Source organism: Nicotiana tabacum, chromosome 24, assembly GCF_000715075.1.
Source record: "Nicotiana tabacum cultivar K326 chromosome 24, ASM71507v2, whole genome shotgun sequence".
In the NCBI taxonomy this organism is placed as follows: domain Eukaryota; kingdom Viridiplantae; phylum Streptophyta; class Magnoliopsida; order Solanales; family Solanaceae; genus Nicotiana; species Nicotiana tabacum.
Window position 1 is genome coordinate 52,488,253 of NC_134103.1, and position 23,567 is coordinate 52,511,819.

At 36.6% G+C, this 23,567-nt stretch overlaps 1 long non-coding RNA gene across 1 annotated transcript; it reads left to right on the top strand.

The window, feature by feature from the left end:
- Positions 1–9,375: 9,375 nt before the first annotated feature.
- LOC142178571 (uncharacterized) lies at positions 9,376–23,099 on the top strand. Its single transcript, XR_012706825.1, has 4 exons — positions 9,376–9,659; positions 12,086–12,505; positions 12,838–12,906; positions 22,832–23,099. It is a non-coding gene; the product is annotated as an uncharacterized LOC142178571 (long non-coding RNA).
- Positions 23,100–23,567: the final 468 nt, after the last annotated feature.

Genomic DNA, 23,567 nt, shown 5'->3' on the forward strand with positions numbered 1-23,567 from the left:
GATAGGTTCAAATTACACCCAAGCCTCTCGGATACTAAATCAAACATACATACAAGTCCAAAATAATTATACGAACCTAACAGAACCTTCAAATTATAAATCCGAACTTGTTTACCCAAAATATTGACATTGGCCAGCTCTCTTAACTTAAAGCCTCTAGTTAGGAACTAAGTGTTCTAAATCACTCCCGAACCTCTCGGAACCCGTGTCACCATACCCGCAAGTCATAAAATACCAAATGAACCTTCGAAAAGTTTCAAATAGGGGAATGAGGTTTTAGAACTCAAAACAATCAATTGAATTGTTGCAATTAGGTACTTTCTAGTCTAGTTAATTTATGCATTTGAGTTATCATTATCATAAAAGCTTCTTTTATAAAGTGGGCCATGTATTTATATTTATTATATTTTCATTTTAATCACGAAACTATGTATAATGTATAGAAAGGCTTATGGGTTATTATGCTAAATATTGATGATTTTAAATCTTTATTGAAAATATTCTTATCATGAAATATGCATTATCCAAGTCTAAGAATGAATTGAGTATTGGTTTACTTGTTCACAAGTTTAAGTCACCGAGTGTCGTATCCTATTCTGCAAGATTTGGGGTGTACAATAATATATATATGAGAGAGAGAGAGAGAGAGAGGATTGTGTGATAAAAAATCTATTGGGTTCACAAGAAAGAAAAATGAGGTATTCCCTTTTATTCAGAATGGAAAAAGAGTGTTAGAGAAGGGAAAAAGTTGAAAAATGGATATATTAAGGGGCTAAAGGGTGCAAGAACTATTAAATTTGGTAAAGAGGTCTAAATTGGATTATAAATAGAGAATTGATGTCACTACCCACTTCCTACCATAGGTCGTGATGACGCCCAATGTTGCCGTTAGGCAAGCTAATGATAAATCATCAACACAAACAACCTCTGATAACACTTTTCAAAATCAACAATTGCAACAATAAAGCAGGGATAGATTCAGGAACCATGAAAAAATACTTTCATTCTTACTAAGTCATGAAAAATGAACAAAACATAAGGCGAAATGATATAAATATCAAATACAACCACGAACATCTATTGCAAATCCCCAAAACCCAATATCACTAGTGTTTGAGCATCTAATACAATATACAAAAACCACTACACTACTGTCTGGAATGAAAATAGAATGAATAAAATAAATATAGGGTAGGGAGACTTTAGGTGCTGCAGGTCGAAGCATGGAAAGCAACTCACCACTAAGACTCCAGCTGATGTGACTACACGCCTAAGTGACCACCCGATGTACCTGTCTCAATACATGTACATTCCGTGTAAAACTGTAGTATGAGTACGTAAATACATGCTACCCAGTAAGTATCTAGTCTAACCTCAAAAAAATAGTGGCGAGGGATCGACATTGAGACTTACTAGTGGTCCAATAATGATGTACATAAAAATAGATAGGTATGAAACACAATAAGTAACAACGAAATAGGTAAATATAAATAATATGATTCTCAACATATGAATAATTACGAAGTCATTAAATACCATACACTGCCTCGAAGGAAACAAGATAACCAATATCAGACATAATATCAAATCTCAAATCAGGAAAATCTCATATGCGTTCTGACTCCCTATCGAATATTACGCACTATTCTACCAAGGCAAACGACGTGATCTAATAAGAATAGTGTTACGTAATACCACTGAGGTCGTGCGAACCGATCCATATATGCATCTAATAACGCTGACGAGGCGAACAACCTGCTCCCATAATAATATTTCATATCATTGCCGAGGAAAATGGTCTGATTCAATAGGAATACAGAAATATTCATTGGGTCACTATCCCTACTCGCAAAGGTACATGCGAGTCACGAAATATCACAATCCGAAATTCCAACCAATCGGGGTTGTGATGGCACCTAACACCGCTTGCTAGGCAAGCCAACACTCAATAGAAAACTCTGAAACACTGTAATAAATAACTAATAATAGGATAATAACATAGTATAAAAGAAATTCTAAAATAAACATAATAAGTCCAAAACCAACATCTAACACAAACCACCCCAAGTTGCGATACATGAGCTTCTAGAGTCTACTATACACACTATTATGAAAGAAATGCAACATTATCCAAAAAATAAAAATAGTACAATTGAAATAAGAAGGTGACTCAAAGCCTGCAGATAGAATGCAACTCTACGTCAAATCAGCTGCCAGGTATCAACTAAGAATCTCTCTGTAAGGCCCCTCAAATTTCCTATGAGTCTGAGGTGCTTGGCTGCAATGCTGCCATATCCAGGCAATGTCCATATTGACCCATCAGAGATTCAAATCAGAGAAAGATATGGTTATTGCAACACGGTTGAAGCAGAACCCGATGTCCAGCCATGGTATCATGATGTCAAAAGGTTCTTGAAAACAAAGAAATACCCTGAGAAAGCCAATGGAGACAAAAAGAGAGCCATTAGAAGGCTTGCTAGCAATTTCTTCTTAAGCGGAGAAGTGCTGTATAAAAGAACTCTAGATTTGAATCTGTTAATATGTATAGATGCCAAAGAAGCTGAAAAGATCATGAACGAAGTGCATTCAGGAGTATGCAGTCCCCACATGAAACTTGCGGACAGGTTATTACTGGATGACCATGGAAAACGATTGCTTCAGTTTTGTCCGGAAGTGCCATTAGTGTCATATACACGGTGACCTGATTCATGCACCGCCTTCAGAATTGCATCCTATGTTAGCGCCTTGGCTGTTTGTTGCTTGGGGTATAGATTTCATTGGGCTAATCGAGCCAAAAGCCTTAAATGGGCACAAATTCATCTTGGTTGCCATTGATTACTTCACAAAATGGGTTGAAGCGGTCACTTTCAAAGTCGTCACCAAGAAAGTAGTGGTGGACTTCGTACATTCCAACATTATCTGTCATTTTGGTATTCCAAAAACTTTCATTACCGATAACGCGGCAAATCTGAACAGTCATTTGATGAGGGAGGTATGTGAACAGTTTAAAATTATGCATCGCAATTCTACCCCTTACCGACCCAAAGCCAATGGCGCCGTTGAAGAGGCAAATAAAACCATCAAGAAGATCCTCAGGAAAATGATTCAAAGTTCTAGGCAATTGCATAAAAAGCTGCCTTTTGCATTATTAGGATATCACACAACCGTGCGCACATCGGTCGGGGCTATGCCTTACTTATTGGTTTATGGCACTGAAGCCGTAATACCTGCAGAAGTCGAAATTCCCTCTCTTAGAATCATTGTTGAAGCTGAGATCGAGGATGATGAATGGGTCAAAACCCGACTGGAACAATTTACTATGATTGATGAAAAGCGAATGGCCGCAGTTTGCCACGGGCAGTCGTACCAACAAAGAATGGCCCGTGCTTACAACAAGAAAGTGCGGCCTAAAAACTTCGAAGTGGGGAAACTCGTTCTAAGACATATTCTCCCACATCATGAGGAAGCAAAAGGAAAGTTTGCACCAAATTGGAAAGGTCCATACATTATAAGAAAACTGCTGCCAAAAGGGGCATTGTATTTAGGAGATATTGAAGGAAATGACCCCGAAACGGCTATTAATGCGGATGCAGTCAAAAGGTATTATGTTTAACCCTTTTCGCGGTCTTGATACTCTCCGGTTGGGATGACGAAAGCTTTCATTCTCTCTATCCAAATACTATCAACTTTCATAAACCCTTTGAGCCGGTTATTCTTCTTTCATCACCCTCCTTGGAACCAAAAAATAATCAATCAATCAATCAAAAAAAAACAAAAAAAAATGTTTCCTTGAACTACGTTCGACTTGATTCCCAAAGGATACGTAGCCAGCCTCTTTCTGGGGTTCAGTCACACCAAAATAAAAATCCACATTTTCCCAAAGTTGAAACTGGGGTAGAAGTTATAATGGTTCGGCGATGGTTCCGCCCGAAAGGTTCCAAAGTTGTAACTCAATCCAAATTCTTTTTATCCCAAATCCTTTTCAAGTCCTTCCGACCGATCGGCAAAGATTTCCAAATTGGAGGATACAGATACTTGGATCTGATATAACAAATTAAGAGAAATAAAATGAGAGAGTCTCATCGGTGAAAATCCTCACGGGCACCGTAAGGCGATGGTAAGCAGGGAAGTTGAAAATAAGAGAGTCTTGTTAATGAAAACTCGCAAAGACCACTACAAGGCGATAGTGAGAAGAGAAATGAGAGAGGTTAGCTGGTGAAAACCCTCAAAGGGCACCACTGATCGAAAAGAGGATAATTGGTCACCGACATGGACACAGTCCTGAGCAACGTTTCTCAATCTTGAGGTATAAGTTATGATGGATTTTTGAGAGTTGGACGGTTCACACAAATCAGGCATCTAGTCCTAGAGGCATGTCATGTTCATTGAAGTTTGCATACACTCCAAATATGTCCTACTTTCCTTTCTCCGAAAGGGATTACCTCTTGTCTAAATTCTTTTATCCATTCCGTCGTTTATTTTCTCTCAATCCCTTTCGGCTAATTCTATTCTAAATTAAGACAAAGAAAGGGTGGCAAGACTGATTTACAAGGTTTTCGCTTAATACAAGCTAGCACGCAAAAGCGCCCAACCTCGGTAGGTGCATCGAGTCGACCTCGACTGGCCATGATGACTGATGCTTTGAAATCAAGAATTCCCGAAAGGAAAGGGATCAAAGTCAAAATGCCGCAAAGTCAAAAGAAAGTTAAAGAAGGTTATGTCCCACGTGATTAACCTCCCTGATAAAGTTTTGGAAGAATCCAGATCTTCAGGGTTAGAAATGAAACCAATCCCCAGCGAGCCAGCAAGCAGTTGAGGTCTTCGTCAAAAAGACGGGCCGAGATCAAGTGACCAAAATAATCAAGGCCACAAAACCAACCACAATTTCAAACTGACAAATTGTTCTTTGTTTGAAGAAAACAGGAAACAGGTGCAACCCGAAAGCAACCTTGCAAGAAGCAGGGGCAACCAAAAGAAATTGCGCAAGGGCTAGAAACAGCTTTGCAAAAGCAACTTCAAAAGAGAAGTATCCTCCAAATTGTTCCCCGCATTCACTTATTCTCTGAAAATAAAAGAAGAAAAGAACAAATTATGTTAAGGTAGTATAGGGCCTCCAATCCCTAGCTTTGCCTTTTCCAACGTAGGGCTTCCACTCCCTAGTTGATGCCTTTCCAATATAGGGTCTCACTCCCTAGTTGATGCCAGTATAACCTGATGCCAACATATGGTCGCCACTTCCTAGTTGACGCCAGCATAACCTGATGCCAACATAGGGTCTTCCATTCCCTAGTTGATGCCAACATAGGGTCCCACTCCCTAGTTGATGCCAGCATAACCTGATCACTTTCCAACATAGGGTCCCACTCCCTAGTTGATGCCAGCATAACCTGATGACTTTTCAACATAGGGTCCCAGTCCCTAGTTGATGCCAGCATAACCTGATGACTTTCCAACATAGGGTCCCATTACCTAGTTGATGCCAGCATAACCTGATGATTTTCCAACATAGGGTCCCACTCCCTAGTTGATGCCGGCATAACATGATGAGTTTCTAATATAGGGTCCCACTCCCTAGTTGATGCCAGCATAACCTGATAACTTTCCAACATAGGGTCCCACTCCCTAGTTGATGCCAGCATAACCTGATAACTTTCCAACATAGGGTCCCACTCCCTAGTTGATGCCAGCATAACCTGATGACTTTCTAACATATGTTCTCACTTCCTAGTTGATGCCAGCATAACCTAATGACTTTCGAACATAGGGTTCCACTCCCTAGTTGATGCCAGCATAACCTGATGACTTTCCAACATAGGGTCCCACTTCCTAGTTCATACCAGCATAACTTGGTGACTTTCCCAACATAGGGTCTCCAATCCCTAGTTGATTTCACTTTTAGACATAGGGTCTCCACTCCCTAGTCTACATTTACTCTGGGTACACCATTCCCGCCTTTTACCCCTTTCAATAATGAAGTAGTGTAGAATTTTGTTACAATAACTCACAAAATTTTCCTAGTGAAAATTGGGATAGAAAATTTCGTTCGTTTATTTTGATTCCTGAGCAGGTTATACCTTAAAACACTGGGTTCGAGACGACCAAAAGAAGAAGTCTCAATCCAAAATAAAAGAAAAGAAGAAAAGGAAAAGCTGAACCCAAAAGTACAGAAGTGGAGAGGATGTGGATTGCTCAAGACAAGATTGAAGTCATCAGTTTTGTATGTCCCGTCTTGATTCGAAAAGATGAAGAAGATTGAACCAGCACCTGCGGTCTACAAGCATCAAGATTCAGACCAGAGTCTGCATAAAGAACCAGCCAAGACTCAAGACTAAGCTTCAAAAATTTACAGATAGGAATCTTGTAACTCGTAGCTGATAGGCTTAGTTAGTTTTCTTCATTTTTTACTTTGGTGTAATAAGGAGATTAGCAGTAGTAACGGCAGCAACAACAGTGAAATCACAACTTTCCGGTAGTCTCATCTACCAAAACTTCCAGAACTACACTGACCTGATTCCTTTATAGCCAAGGATATGTAGGCAACCTTTGAAGCAAGGTTCGGTCAAACATTTTCAAAATGCTTCTCATAGAGGATCAAAACGGGTAAAATTTGTTTGTGACTGCTCACTTTGTCTTTGCCCGAAAACTCTTCGTGTTTTCGAGCAAAGAGGGACAGTTATGAGCATGTAATTTTTACCCTATAAAATTATTCCTACAAAATTAATAAATAAATTAGTCCTATTTATTTTTAGATTTTTTTAGGATTTTTTGGTATTTATTTGGAATTATTTGCATTTTTAGTCATATTTTTCATTTTTAAAGTTATGAAAACTAACAAAAAATATTTTAAACCTTCATCATCTTGCATTATTAGGTTTTTAATTTAATTACATAGCTTAATCATATTATTAAAAGAAAATCACAAAAAATTATTTATTTTTAAAAAACTTAAGATTGACTAATTGTTTAAATAATGCAAATAGATAATTAGTGTAATTTTATAACCTAAGGTAATTTAGTGTTTTATTTAGTATTTAATTAAAATTAATTAGATTTTAAAATTAATTAAACAAAAAAGGGTTTTAACTAACCTAAAATCGGACTGGGCTAGTGATTGACCAAGCCCAATCCCAAAAATCAAACAACAACCACTACTAGAAATTCGGTAAAAACCGACCAAAAAAACCGACCAACGTTGGTCGGTAATGGCCAAAAATCAACCAAAACGCGACCATTTACGTGTGGACGGTATTTTTATGGTCGGAAAGGAATACCGACCAAAGTTGGTCGGAAATTACCGACCAACTTTGGTCGGTCAATTAAATTCAAAAAAAAAAATATTGCAAAAAAAACCGACCAAAGTTGGTCGGTTTTTTCCGACCAAAGTTGGTCGGTATTTTAATTATGTAAAAAAAAATTCACCATCTGAAAATCGAACCGGGGTCTGTACTGTGGCAGGATACTATTCTACCACTAGATCATTGGTACATTTTGTTTTAAGACTATTTTTTTATTTGATTTATACTCTTTAATTGTATTTTCGCACGAAAATAACCGACCAAAGTTGGTCGGTTTTATTAAAAAGTAAAATTACCGGCCAAAGTTGGTCGGTTTTTTTAAATGACCCGCCGAATTAACCGACCAATTTTGGTCGGTTTTTTTAATATTAATTTTTATTTATATTAATTGAAAAACCGACCAAAGTTGGTCGGTTTCTTGAAACATAAAATTCGCGGGACTCAAAAATAGTTTCCCGCATTTTTGCGCCAAAGAAAACCGACCAAAGTTGGTCGGTTTCGTAAAAAAAAATTAAAAAAAAATATTTTGAAAAACCGACCAACTTTGGTCGGTTTTTTTACCGACCAAAGTTGGTCGGTCGACCTTGGTCGGTTTTTGCCGAATTTCTAGTAGTGAACCAGCCCAATCCCCAAACTTAACCCAAAATACCCAAGCCCAACCCCCTTTAAACCGGTCCAGCCCCCATATAAACCAAACGACGCCGTTTGGCACTAGTCAATCCAGGCTGTTGATCTTTGACACACACACACACACACACACACACACACACACACACATATATATATATATATATATATATATATATATATATATATATATATATATATATATATATATATATATATATATATATATATATATATATATATATATATATATATATATATATATATATATATATATTACCCCCTCATTTCAAACCCCACTCTTTCACATTTCTCTCTCAGCCGCCCTAACACCCCAAACCCTAGCCGCCATCTCCGCCTATAACCACCACCAAACCCTAACGCCGCCTTAGCCCCGCCGCCGAACTCTAAACCCACTCAAACTCACCCCATACCTTCCTCTCACTCTCCTATACCTCATTTCACCAACCAAATCCCCAAAAACCCACAAATAATCATAGATCTTAGATCTAGGGTCTCCGAAACCCTAAATCTATTTTTCAAAACCCTAGATCCAACCTAGTCCGTCCAAACAATCCTCCTGTCAAGATCTCCCGTCAAGGATCTCAAATCCCAGATGGGAGTCTTGGCACGTGGGTTTTTTCACGGCTAGATTCTTTTTTATATATATATTTTTCTGTTATTTTCCATTCTGTTTTCTTCCATATTATTATTGCATGTTTTATTGTTGTTACTGTTTTTATTTATTATTATTCGTTATGTTGCTTAAACTAATTAAGTAATTAAACACATTTAATTAAGATAAAATAAAACCACTGTAGATTAATTTATTTTTCCTGTTTTCTTTCTATTTTATTTTTATTATTAGTTTTGCGTTTATTTTTAGTATTACTGCTTTATTTATTTTTGTTAAATTAATTGTCATTATTTTTTATTTGTTTCTGTTTGTTTAAGTAATTGTTAATAACTGGGCCTCACTAAAGTGGCCCATTCTATTTGGCTCATAAATTGGGCCTGTCTTAATAGACATGCCTATAGCTTTGTTAAAAAGCTTAAGAGCCCAAGTCCTTAGGCCAAGAGTCACCTGACTCAGGCCCAGAACCAACTTGGTTCTGAGGTAATTCCAAGACCCTTAAGGGTCAGTTTTGGAATTTTAATTCTGGAAATTATTCAGAAAATACTAGAAACTTTTAGAATATGGACAACTGTCCCAATACTGAGTAGGAAAATAGGGATAATATCCAGAAATTGGACACTTGTCCATTTTCTGAGATAAGGAAGGTACTAGAAATTGGACAGATGTCCATTTCTGTTAAGAAAGATGTCATTTCCCTAATTTATAAGGAATTCTGGCAGATTCTTTTGTACCCTAATTCTTATCCCTTTTCACTCCTTTACTCTATAAATACACTCTTCCATTTTCATTATAAGAGCAGACAATATACACCTTTACAGAGCTGAAAAAATCCACATTTTACTTACACATGAATACATACTGAAATTGCTATACACACTTACAACACACAGAAATATTTTTAGACTGCCTTAAGATTTAGCTCTCTTTCAAAAGAAAAACTTCTGAAAATCAACTTTGATCTTTCAGAATCAAAAAATACATTCCTTTCCTATTTTAAAATCTGGTCATCTTTCTTATTCTGCTGGGTTTCATTGTTGCTGTTTTACTCAAGTTCAGAGATTTATTTTCTTTTAGATGTCTGTTTATTTGCTGCTATCAAGGTACTCTCTTAACAAATGTAAAGTTTCATTCTGTTTTATCATGATTTTTTTACTGTTTATTGAAGTTTGTGGTTGGTTTGAATATGACTTTATGCTTAAGTTAAGTTATTACATAAATCGTTGTTAGTAAAAGTTGTATGTTTAAGAATTGTGTGTAAATTCATGAAGAGTTAATTATTTACAATATTTTAGGCTGTTTAAGGTATATTAGCTATAATGTTAAAGTGTTCTAAAAAGATTATAGAATCTGTTTAAAGCTTTCATACATTTATAAAATCTGCACGTTCATATGTAATAGTAAGAACAAGAAAAAGCATTTTTAGAAAATTCGTTAGAATAGTAATAGGCAGATTTTTATCACTGTCCGTGCTAGTAAGATGTAATAATTTAGTTTTTTTTTCTCTTATGCAATGTGCTAGTTTAATTAGCAGTTTTATTATGTCGTTAAACAATCAAATATAGTAATTCTGATGCTATTAGGTTTTAAAATCATAAAAAGTCGGATTTTACAAGCAAACTTGACAGTAACCATAATACATTTTCAGGCCCAAAACCAATTGGGTTCATGGAATTGTATTCTAATTTTCTGTTAAATAAAAATGAGTTGATTAAAGGTCTTTACACTTTAAATTTTCAAATGCAAATGAGTTTTAAATATAGCATTTTAACAAAAGTTAATAAGAAAATGAAGACTTAGGCGATAAGTAGGAAATTATCCAAATTCAACCTAAATTTCAATTTATTTTATGCATATCACAAAATTCCTTTTTAACTTCTGTTTTAAAAGATATACAGTAGGAAAATTTTGCAATTGCTATTACAAACATTAAACTCGTTCAAATAAATACGAATTGGGCCAGAGTCACTTGGGACTCATTATCACCAGGCCCAAATTTCTTTAGATAATTTCATTTATTGGTCCACAAAAAAATATTGGGCCAGAGTCATTTGGACTCATTATTAGGCCCGAATCTTCCTGAATTAAATATGTTTAATTGATCGAATGTTTAATAACATTGTATTGGGCCAGCGTCAATTGAACTCAAACAGGCCTAAATGCTTTTTCAAATTAATTCAGTAGCTGGTCCAGATAATGGACAATATCATCTTGGGCCAGAGTCCATTTGGACTCAGCCTTATCAGGCCCAAAGCCCTTTTAAATATAGATCTGTTTGGCAGTTCATACATAAGTTGCCCCCATTTGATTCAAACAAATATATCACATAGCCTTGAACCTTTACACTTAGCCACATGACATAGAGTATTTAGCATAACTTTAGGTACTCATAATTGAATTAATTATTACAATTATGTACACGTACGCGTGACGTAGTTGTGATGACAAAACAAAAGCAAGGTACATGTTCTCGTGACCTTGGTCAAACAATCTTAGTAAATAAAATGCCTTAATACTCGTAGAAATACTTTAAGCGCGAATTTTAAACTACTATCGTGATTACGTGCATGTTCGCATGACGTAATCCCGATATTTAAATAAATTCAAGGTACGCGTTCGCGCGACTTTAACCTAAACTTTTTTTCTTAAATAAACTAAGTATCATGAATTGTGTACATGTACGCGTGACACGATTTTTGACACACATTAAAAACTAAATGAGTATACGTACGCGTAGCTCGCATTAAGATAATTCTTCTAGCACAATCGAGTAATTAAAAGCGGTATAGGATAAAATACACATAGGTCCTAAAATGAGTAATTAAATAAAATGATCCAAGTATAAATCATTAAGCGACCGTGCTGAAACCATGAAATTTGGGAGTGCCTAACACCTTCTCCCGGGTTAACGAAATTTCTTACCCGATCTTCTGGTTGCGCAGACTTTTAACGGAGTCAAAATTTTCTCGATTTGGGATTTAAAATAAACTGGTGACTTGGGACACCATAAATTATTTCAAGTGGAGACTATTAAATTAAATAAATAATACTATTTCGATTAATGTCACTTTAATTAAAAAAACTCCCTTATATCTATCCTACCGGGAAAAAGGAGGTGTGACATCGACCTATGTGTAAATGACCCCGGAATAGAATTTTGATGATTTCAACAGCCCAGTATGGTGATTTTGGACTTAGGAGCATCATCGGAATTTTATTTGGAAGTCGGTAATTAAATTAGGCTGGAAATGGCTAAAATAGTAATTTAAGTTTGAAAGTCTGATCAGGGAGTTGACTTTTTGATATCGGGGTTGGAATCCACTTCCGAAAATTTTCATAGCTCCGTTATATTATTTATGACTTGTGTGCAAAATTTGAGGTCAATCGGACTTGATTTGATAGGTTCCGGCGTCGTTTGTAGAAATTAAAAGTTTTAAAGTTTATTAGGCTTGAATGTATGTGTGATTCGTGTTTTTAATTGTTGTTGGATGTGATTTGAAGACTCGACTAAGTTCGTATGATGTATTAGGACTTGTTGGTATATTTGATTGAGGTCCTGAGGGGCTCAGGCGTGTTTCGGATGGTATTCAGATTATTTTCCTTCACTTTGGCACTGCTGGTAGCTACTGTTTACTGGTGTTTCAAACCTTCTTCGCGATTGCAAAGATTGGGACGCGATCGTGTAGGCTTAGTTGAGGCAAAGTTGATTTTGTTCTTCTCGATCGCGTGAGATCAACCGCGATCGCGTAGGTTGGGCCAGTCTGTGCATCGCGATCGCGTGGCATTGTTTGCGATCCCGTAGAGCTGGAAATCTTGTGCATCGCGATCGCATGGCATTGTTCGCGATCGCGTAGAGTAAATGTCTGGACAGAGAGTTTAATTTCCATTTTTGACGGATTGGAGCTCGGGAAGAGGCAATTTTTGGGAGATTTTCAGAGAAAACATCGGGGTAAGTGTTCGTAACTCAATTTTGGTTAGATTACTCGAATCCATCACTGTTTTTAATATTTAATTGGTGATTTAAGTTGAAAAAATTTGATAACCCTCTTGGATAGATTTGAGGATTTGAGGGTCGAATTGTTATCGGAATTTAGTCATTTTGGTATGGTTATACTCGTGGTTGAATGGGAGTTCATATTTCGTAACTTTCGCCGGATTCCGAAACATGAGCATCACAGGCGATTTTTGAGTTAATTTCGGATTTTTATTGAAAAATATAGTATTTTATCATGGAATTGATTCTATAATTTTTGTTGACTGTTTCGAATTAATTATGACTAGATTCGAGTCGATCGGAGTCGAAAAATCGAGGAAAAGGCATACTACTTGATTGAATTGGAGCAAGTCGAGGTAAGTGACTTGTCTAACCTTGTGTGGGGGAAATTTCCCCTAGGATTGATATTGATGTGATAATTACAATGTGCTGAAAGTCGTGTACACGAGGTGACGAGTGTGTACACGAGCTAAATGTGGAAGATTATGTCTTTAAATTGTGTAGACCGTTGTTGCATATTAATTAAATTATTTTATTATGTTATATTCATCATCATTAATATATTTTCGTATTTTAAATTTGCCTGACTTGTTTCTGCTAAGTGTTTTACCTGTTTAGTTGAAAGTCTGTTTTCTTTTGTTCTGTGCATTATTTGAAGGATGGATTTCTTAATTTAAATATTATTAAAAATGAAGTATTTTACATTTAAAATTTTGATATTTAGACAAGGTGTTAAATTTGTGAAATATTATTTTTGCTGAATATTTTATGAGATTTTTGTACTCATTGTGATGGAGCCGTGAGCTCTTTATTATGAAAAATATTATTGTTGATTTATTTTGGCATGAGCCGTGAGCTCTTTATTGTGGAAAAACTAATGTTATCGATTTATTTTGGCAAGTTGAAATATTTGGGCACTTAAGGTGTAAATTGTGATATATTGTGATATTGATACGCATGCGGTGGTATAAGGTCTGGGTGTTGAAACGCATGCGGTGAGATAAGGGTGGCTTGTTATGCATGGCTAGTAGGGGAACTACTAGAAGTCATGCAGTGTGATAAGGGTGGCTAAAACGCGGGATGCTATTTCGGAAAAAATATTTTCTTAAAAATAAATTGTGAAATCTCCCGCGGTGATATAAGGGAATGAGACATTGTGATTTATTTATGTCACGACCCAAAATTCCACCATAGGCATCGTGATGATACTTAGTCTCTAAGACTAAGTAAGCCGATTTCTATTACATTTTTGAAGCCCCATATATATATATATATATATATATATATATATATATATATATATATATATATTTAAACCATCAGCGTAACAGCGGAACAAATATGAATATATCAACCTTCCAAGACTGGTAGTTCTGAGTTACGAACTCTAACTAAATACATGGAATGATCTCAAGGATCGAATACTCAATACTGATTGATTAATAATTAACAGTACAATAAAATGAAAAGACTTCAAAGGATTGCGACTACCAAGTAGCTCTACCTTAAATCCTTGCAATCACACTTTAACTCTGTGCAAGTCCAATAGTTTCAATACCTGGCTCTGCACAAAAATGTGCAAAAGTGTAGTATGAGTACACCACGGTCGATACCCAGTAAGTATCAAGACTAACCTCAATGAAGTAGATACGAGGTACAGTCAAGACACTCACTAGTCAAATAACCTGTGCAATATAATATACAAAATAAATAAATAAATAATAATAATAATAATAATAATAATAATAATAATAATAATAATAATAATAATAATAATAATAATAATAATAATAATAATAATAATAATAATAATAATAATAATAATAATAATAATAATAATAATAATAATAATAATAATAATAATAATAATAATAATAATAATAATAATAATAATAATAATAATAATAATAATAATAATAATAATAATAATAATAATAATAATAATAATACAATCCAACCAGTGATATGTCCGGCATGGCAACAAGAACACTATTAATATTACTCAACAAATAATAAATACAAGTACACCATATTAAACCAAGTTCTTCAAATAATTATCTTTCACATATAATTCTTTCAAATAACTCTCTTTTAAAATATAATTCCCTCAAATAAATATCCTTCAAATATTATTCCTTAAATAAATCGTTTTCAAATATAATTTCCTCCATAAATATCTTTCACATACAATTCCTTCAAATACTACTTTTTGAATTAAAATCCTTCCAAATAAATATTTTGAATATAATTCTTTTAATTAAAAGTCACCATGTGACACTTCATTTCATAATCATAAAAATACGGGTCTCAGCCCTTTTCATATTTTTCACGGCACTTCGTGCCCATAATTAAATCATCATATTTCCCCGGCACCTCGTACACATTTTTCATATCATATCTGCACGAACAATTCACGTGCCAATAATAAAACCATCATATTTTCCCCGGCACTTCATGCTCACATTTCATATCTCAACTGCACGGACAATTTACGTGTCAATATCATCATTATTTACTCACGGCATCTCGTGCCCACATTTCTTTTCATAATCCGCATGGCAATAGCCACATGCTTCCAATTCCAACATAAATCAGATTATTATCAATTTACCAACAACAAGACAAATTGCATAAGATATAAAAATAAAAACAAAGAAAGTCACAACATCACATAAAATCATCAATGCAACCACTCCACATCATCACATATCATCCCCGAAAATAGCCACCATTATCTCTCCTATAGCCACCCTTATCACTCCTATAATAGCCTCCATTATCCCTCCGTCCTAACAATATCAATAGCCACCTTTATCGCTCTTATTGCCACCCTTATCTCTCCTATAGCTCTCCTATAGCCACTCTTATCGCTCCGCTCAGACAATATTCTAACACACATAACAACAGTGAAATGCCATTCTTATGCCCACATAATATCAACAGTGAAATGTCACCCTTATGTTCTCAAAATAACAACTCACACAACACAATAATTTACACGAAAAATTATCACGGCAACATAACAAAATCAATTCATATCACAATTTGCCCAATGGCCATAACCAAATTACAAAGATACAACCAAATTAATTAATTTCACAACAAATAGCCGAAGGCTCCACACAATGTGTATAATACCACAAAATCAATCAACAGAGATAGAAACTATTCAGCATAAAGCAAATCCTTCATTAATCCAAATTTAGATAATTATATTAACACATCTTCTTAAGCTTGCTTAATTAATTATTTGCATAGAGAAAATTCATAATGAAAATTTAATTCCAAGAAATATCAACCATCAAACTCACAGAATTCACGTAAATATAAAAGTAATAATTACATCAATTGCCATATAAACACAAATTCAATAAATGTGATTTGAGGCATGGCAAACCGATGATTAAATATATGTCAACAATGATCCAATTTACTACATAATATGCTCAGGACTTTGACTCAACAAATTTTGCACATATAAGCCCGAGTACGTACTCGTCACCTCGCGTACACGGCTTTTCATATTTCACAAATGGCACATAAAACTCGATGCCTAAGGGGTAATTCCCCCACTCGAGGTTAGGCAACACACTTGCCTTTTTGAAGTTATGCCGATTTTCCAAAATCGGTTTCTTGCTTGAATTGACATTCGGACAGCTCAAATCTATCCAAATTAATTGTACAACTTCATTAAAATTCATCGGAAACAATTCTGGATAATAATACGTCGACTTAAAATTTTATTTCAAAAAGTCAACAAAAGTCAACGCGTGACCCGCCTCTCAGAACCCGACATAATTTTTACGAAATCTGAATACCCATTCCGATACGAGTTCAACCATACCAATTTTATCGAATTCCAATAACAACTCGACCTCCAAATCTTAAATTTAAACTAAGAGGGTTTTAAAAATTTTGCAACTTAATTCACCCATTAAATGATGGATTCAAAGACATAATCATGGAAATTAATCAAAAATGGATAAGAATCACTTACCCCAAGCACCCACGCAAGAATTTCTCCAAAAATCGCCTTCTACCGAGCTCCCAATTTAATTTTGTGTTATGAACTCAAAACCCCCGTTTTGGAACTTTTAATTCTTTCCAAAAGTGCCTTCATCGCGTTCGCGAAGCACAAAAATGTGTTGCCAAGATTCCTTCTCCGCGTTCGCGATATCCTCATCATGTTCGCGATGCCTTCCGACCTCTGCCCTTCGCGTTCGCGAGACACGAGTCGCGTTCGCGAAGGTTTAACGCCAGGCAGGCCCCCAACTCTCCTTCCTCTTCGCGTTCGCGTCTACCTACTCACGTTCGCGTAGGCTTTCCTCAACTCCCTTCTTCGCGTTCGCGATGGGAAAAATCCCAGCCGTCCAAAATCCTTCTTCGCGAACGCGTGAGACCCTTCGCGTTCGCAAAGAACAATACCAGATAGCAGTTCCAGCAGTTGCAAAACAAGGAAAAATGATTCGAAACCATCCCGGAACTCACCCGAGCCCCCCGGGACCTCAACCAAACATACCATCAAGTCCCAAAACATCATACGAACTTAGTCAAACCTTCAAATCACCTCAAACAACTCTAAAACCACGAATCATACCCCAATTTAAGCCTAACGAACTCTGAAATTTCAAATTCTATATCTTGTGCAGAAATACATCAAATCAATCCGCAATGACTTCAAATTTTGCACACAAGTAATAATTGACATAACGAAGCTATTCCAATTTCCAGAATCATATTCCAGCCCCGATATCAAAAAGTCAACCCCTCGGTCAAACTTCACAAAAATTCATCTTTCGCCATTTCAAGCCCAATTCCACTACAGACTTCCAAATAATTTTTCGGACACGCTCCTAAGTCCATAATCATCATATGAAGCTATTGACATCATCAAAATTCCATTCTGGAGTCGTTTGCTCAAAAGTCAACTCTCCGGTCAACTCTTTCTATTTAAGCTTCTAAATAAGGATTGTTCTTTTAATTTCATTCCGAATCTTTAGTAAATCAAACTCAACCACACCCGCGGGTCATAATACATATTGTGAAGCTGCTCGAGACCTTAAGTTACTGAACGGGGCGTTAATTCTTAAAATGACAAGTCGAGTCGTTACATTCTACACCTCTTAAACAAACGTTCGTCCTCGAACGTGCTAAGAATTATTCTAAGGTTACCAAATTGATAATTTTACTTTTACACATATACTCAAGGTTGATCCCACGTTACTGCATTTGAGATAAGCCCGACAACACTGTCTCATTTGAGATTTTTTTTTATCCATATTTGTGAACTTTAAGACTAATTTCTTACACTCTAAACATTTTCAAAAGGCCTGATTTTTACAACAACGCACGATTTTAGTCTCAACTGGCTATAGCAACTCGTGCCTGCGCACACATCAACTTTCTTGATAGTGTTGAAGTACTTGAAAATTTTTCTGGGGTGTTACATTCTCCCCCTCTTAGGATCATTCGCCCTCAAACACATAACATAACTTATCTCTTCTTTTGCAAATCTCAATCCCCCAAATTTTACTAACTCCCAAATTTTTCAGAAATTTTGACAGAGTCTCCCCTGTAATTGGGCCTATCCACATGCCAGAGTAACACCAAAACAACTCCTAACAACACATCACAACCCAACAAAATACCACAATGTATATATCAATAATACTAATCTCAGCATTACAAGCACTGCATTATCATAATGATATCAGGACATGAAGCACATCATATGTATGTCCACCACCACATCTCTGGTATTAATAGTTGTTCATAAACGATTACAAAATCGCCAATTAACCTCATATTAACCAAAACCCCATTTCGAGTTTTCACAACACTGATAGCAAAATGTGAGGCATGAAGACCTCATAACTATTTACCCGACTTAACGGGTCACATTTAACGCCACCTGGGCACTCACCTCGTAGGCTAAAACTCAATAATTACAGCAATATTATGGCACATAATCACATAAAGGAATTATAACATAAGCCTATCGGGCATAACTCCCTATTAGTACTATAGTACAAATTAAACTTCACAAAGGGAGAATTTAAACTCATAAATATTTCACCACAAGGAAATCGTCCTTATATAACCTCCACTGCGGCTTGTAGCCCAGTTTAAGTATTTCACATCATATAAAAATGCGAGGATCTCGTCCTCAAGTCTGAATCACAAGTATTTTGCACATTGTGCCAAATGAAATTTTCAATTTCCTTTCTTTCTTCTTTTCAATAAATTCCGTAAACAATTTTCACAACACATAATAAACCCTCATACCGGTAGGGCATATAGTTCATAAAATTAGAATCAATTATTCCGAAACACATCAAACCTACTGTAATGAATAATAAAAATTATTTTTGGACTTATAGCCCTCAATGGTGCCCAAGAATAAAAATGACAGACACGGGCTCACATCTTCAAATCTCCCAACAGGGATAAATAATAAGTGGGTCACAAAATTATGAAGCTCACCCGTAAGCGGGGCATAATAGGAGGTCTCACCTCAATATTCAGATCCGAATCAAATTAAGGGAAAATATTCTTTTATAACAAATTTGGATCGTACCTGTAACGACACCATCTGGTGTATCGGCCTCAGTCAAATCATAACGATTATATCAACGGATCGGGCCTCCACCTCTTAGGTGCCCTCTACCCGTCTATCCTCCACCCCTAACTGGCTATGCACGTGAGGTAGTAGCTGCACTGGGGCCCATAGTCTGAGTGTTCTGATAAAATTCACCCCTCCCAAGTCTGGGACAATCTTTCATAATGTGCCTAGTGTCACCACACTCATAATAGCCCCTCTGAGGTCGCGGCTGCTCATACTGAGTCTGTGCCGGATAACTGGAATAACCATTGTAATAATCTCGTGTCGGTGGTGCACTATAAGAACTTACTGGAGCACTCCAAGTAATGAACTTTTGGCCTCCTTAGACTCCCTTTCCTCGCTTAAAACACCCTCAATCTTCCTTGCAATCTCCACTACTTGCTGAAATAGAGTATCAATTTGCAACTCTCGAGCCATGCATATTTTAATCATAATCGAGCCCCTCAATGAATCTGCGGACCCATTCTCTGACTGTAGGAAGCAAGATAGGTGCAAGACGGGCTAACTCACTAAACCTTATAGCATATTCTGACACTGTCATAGTGCCCTGACGCAACCGTTCAAACTCTGTGCGCCACGCATCTCGGAGAGTCTGGGGAAACAAATGCTTTCAAGAACATTTTTGAAAATTGAGCCCAAGTTGGTGGTGTTGCATCGGCTGGTTTACCTTCTTCATTGATTTGCCACCATTGATACGCTGCGCCTGACAGTTGAATTGTTGTAAAGGCAACTACGCTCATTTCCACAATACCCATGTTGCGGAGAATACGATGACAATTTTCTAGAAATCATTGGGCATCCTCTATAGCTGTGCCACTGAAAGTACGTGTACTATACCTCTTAAACCTTTCAAGTCTCTTTTGTTCTTCTTCTGATGCCTCTGGCCTGACCTCAGGCCGAATCGGAATAACAGGTTGTACCGACACTACACTTGGAACCTGACCAACGTGAACCTGCTGCTCGGGAGTTGTGGTAGGAGCTTGAGCTACTCCCCCAATCTACGAAATATTTGGTGAAACAGAGATCAATCCTGCCTAAGTTAATGTACCAAACATACTCAGGAACTATGCTAAAGTCTGTGATGACCCAAAATATCATCTTTAAATTTAATAAGTAATTCTGGATTCTAAGACCTCGAAAATCACCATGTATCATTCTTCGACTTCTGTGCGCAGTCCGTACAATTTTCCAGAAAGTTTTTATGTAAAAAATGGATTAAAATGTGAAATAGAGCTTTAAAACTCAACTGAGTGACTTTGGTCAACATTTTGAGCAAACGGACCCGAATCAGTGTTTTGATAATTCCGATTGGTCCGTATCGTGATTTGGGACTTGGGCGTATGCTCGAAATCGAATTCCGAGGTCCCTAGCCCGAGATATGGAATTTTGATGAAAAATTAAAAACTTGAAAGCTTAATGATTTTTAAGAAATTACTGATGTTGGATTTATTGACCTCGGGTCCGTATTTTGATTCCGGAGTCTGGTATAGGTGCACTATAATATTTATGACTTGTCTGCCGAAATTGGATAAACTCTGTAGTTGATTTGACGTGATTCGGACGTCCGGTTGTAAAAATATAAGTTTTAAAGTTTTCTTAAAAATTTCATTTGATTTGGTGTCCGATTCATAGTTCTTGGTGTTATTTTGGTGATTTGATCGAGCGAGCAAGTTCGTATGATGTTTTAGGACTTGGGTGCATGTTTGGTTTGGAGCCCCGAGGGCTCAGCTTGGTTTCGGGTGGTTAACGGATCATTTTTGGACTTGAGGAAACCGTAGAAACATGCTTTTGGTTTCCTTCTTCGCGTTCGCGAGGGGAGTCTCGCGTTCGCGAAGAGAAAATTAGGGCTGGCACATTTTGTGCTTCACGTTCGCGACAGAGTGAATGCGTTCGCGAAGGCTTGAGGTGCGAAGCTTCGCGATCGAAGCCTCGCGTTCGCGAAGGGAAAGGGGCTCAGGACAATTGCCTTCGAGTTCATGAAGGGCATCTCGCTTTCGCGAAGGCCAAGCCAGGTAAGCTTCACATTCGCGAAGTAGCCCTCGCATTCACGAAGAGTAAAATTGGGCAGTAGGAATTTGTGCTTCGCGAATGCGAGGCACTGACCGCGTTCGCGAAGGGTAAAAATCGCAGAAACAGAACTTAAGTTTTGGGAATGGAGTTTCGACCCATTTTCAACTCTTTTCAATTTTTGAGCTCGGGTAAGGCGAGTTTTGGGCGATTTTCAAGGAAAAACATTGGGGTAAGTGTTCCTTATCCTATATTGATTATATTTCATAATTCCATACTCATTTACATGATGAATCCGTGATTTAGGGAAGAAAAATCAGATTTTTCTAAAATCTTTCAAAAACGAAAAATTTAGATTTGAAGGTCCATTTGACATCGGAATTGGATAATTTTTGTATGGGTGGACTCGTCTCAGAATGGGTATTCAGATTTCGTATGTTTTTTTTCGAGATTTGAGATATGGGTCCCACTGTCGAATATTTAAATGAATTTCGGATTTTTATCCAAAAAATTAGTAAATTCATATGGAATTAATTCCTATGATTCGTATTGAGTATATCGAATTGTTTGTGAATAGATTTAAAGCTTTTGGAGACAAATTTAAAAGGAAAAGTTGTAGTAGAGTAATTGATTGGAATTTGCAAAGCAAGGTAAGTGTTGTGGTTAACCTTGACTAGAGGGAATAGAACCCTTAAATTATTTGTTATGCGAATTGCATGTGAACGACGTATAGGCGAGGTGACGAGTGTCTATACGTCGTCAAATAAATTGTTTGCCTGCTTACTTGAAAAATCATAAATTATTTTAAATCATGAATTAATTATTATAATAATTGTTTCTCTCCTATTCTTTGTCAAATATTAATTCTTGAATTCCTGCATTAATTGTTACATGCTATTTGAATTATGTGCCTTAATTGTTATTTGACATTTAGCATATTAAATATTAAACTGCATATTTTCTCTCTGATTTCCATAATAATTTGCTATTTGCCTTTTTTTGTTTCATAATTATTGTATGCTTGTTGTCTTATAATTTTATATTAATTGTTGCATTTATTGGGGAAATTTCTTCTATAAGAATTGGTAAATGAATATATTGGAGGAGCGGGTTGCACGCCGCAATAAAATTGATTATAATGAATATTTTGGAGAATCGGGTTGCACGCCGCAACAGAATTAATTATAATGAATATATTGGAGGATCGGGTTGCACGCCACAACAAACTTATTAAAAAGTCCATATTGGAGGATCGGGTTGCACGCCGCAACAGACTTATTTAAAAGTCAACATACATATTTATGTATTGGGGGATCGGGTTGCACGCCGCAGCAGACTTGATTAAAATGAATATATTGGAGGAGCGAGTTGCACGCCGCAACAGAATTGAATGTGAATATATTGTGAGAGCGGGTTGCACGCTGCAACAGAATTGATGAAAATGATAATTGGTTATGACTGCTGAGTTGGCTTCAATTATTATAAATGAGTTACGTGATTTATTTCTATTATTGTTGTTGTTACTAATATTGCGTACAGGTAATGTAAGTGACCCGCCTTAGCCTCATCACTACTTCGTCGAGGTTAGGCTCAGCACTTACTAGTACATGGGGTCGATTGTACTGATACTACACTCTGCACTTCTTGTGCAGATTTTGGAGTTGGTCCCAGCGGCGTACCATAGACTCGCTCGGATTTCAGCCACTCAGAGGAGACTTGAGGTATAACTGTACGACGTTCGCAGTTCTGAAGTCCCCGTCTACTTTACTTTAGCTGTGTGTTTGTTTCCAGACAACTTTATTTTATTCAGACCTTTATTTGTATTATTCTAGAAGCTCGTGCACTTGTGACACCAAATTCTGGGATGGTATTTTAGACACCGTTGTTTTTTTATGGATTATTTACAATATTTCAGACTTTACTTTCGAAATCGTTCTTTGATATTAATAAATTTAAAGATTGTTTAAAATTGGTTAATATTATTCTAACGTTAGCTTGCCTAGCAAGTGAAATGTTAGGCGCCATCACGGTCCGAAGGTGGGAATTTCGGGTCGTGACAGTTGGTATCAGAGCACTAGGTTACATAGGTCTCACGAGTCATTAGCAAGCTTAGTAGAGTCTGAAGGATCGGTACAGAGACGTCTGTACTTATCTCTCAGAGGCTATGAAGTTTAGGAACAATATCACTTCTTTCTTATTCTGCCGTGCGATTTTATTCTATCATCAATGATTGAACCATTTTACTCTTATTCTATAGCAGATGGTGAGAACACCTAATACCTCTATCGATGGACAGGGACCAGAACCCCTGGTGGCAACTATGGTCAAGGGTAGAGGTCGAGGCCGAGGTAGAGCTCAGTAAAGAGCTCGAGCAGTTGCACCTATTGT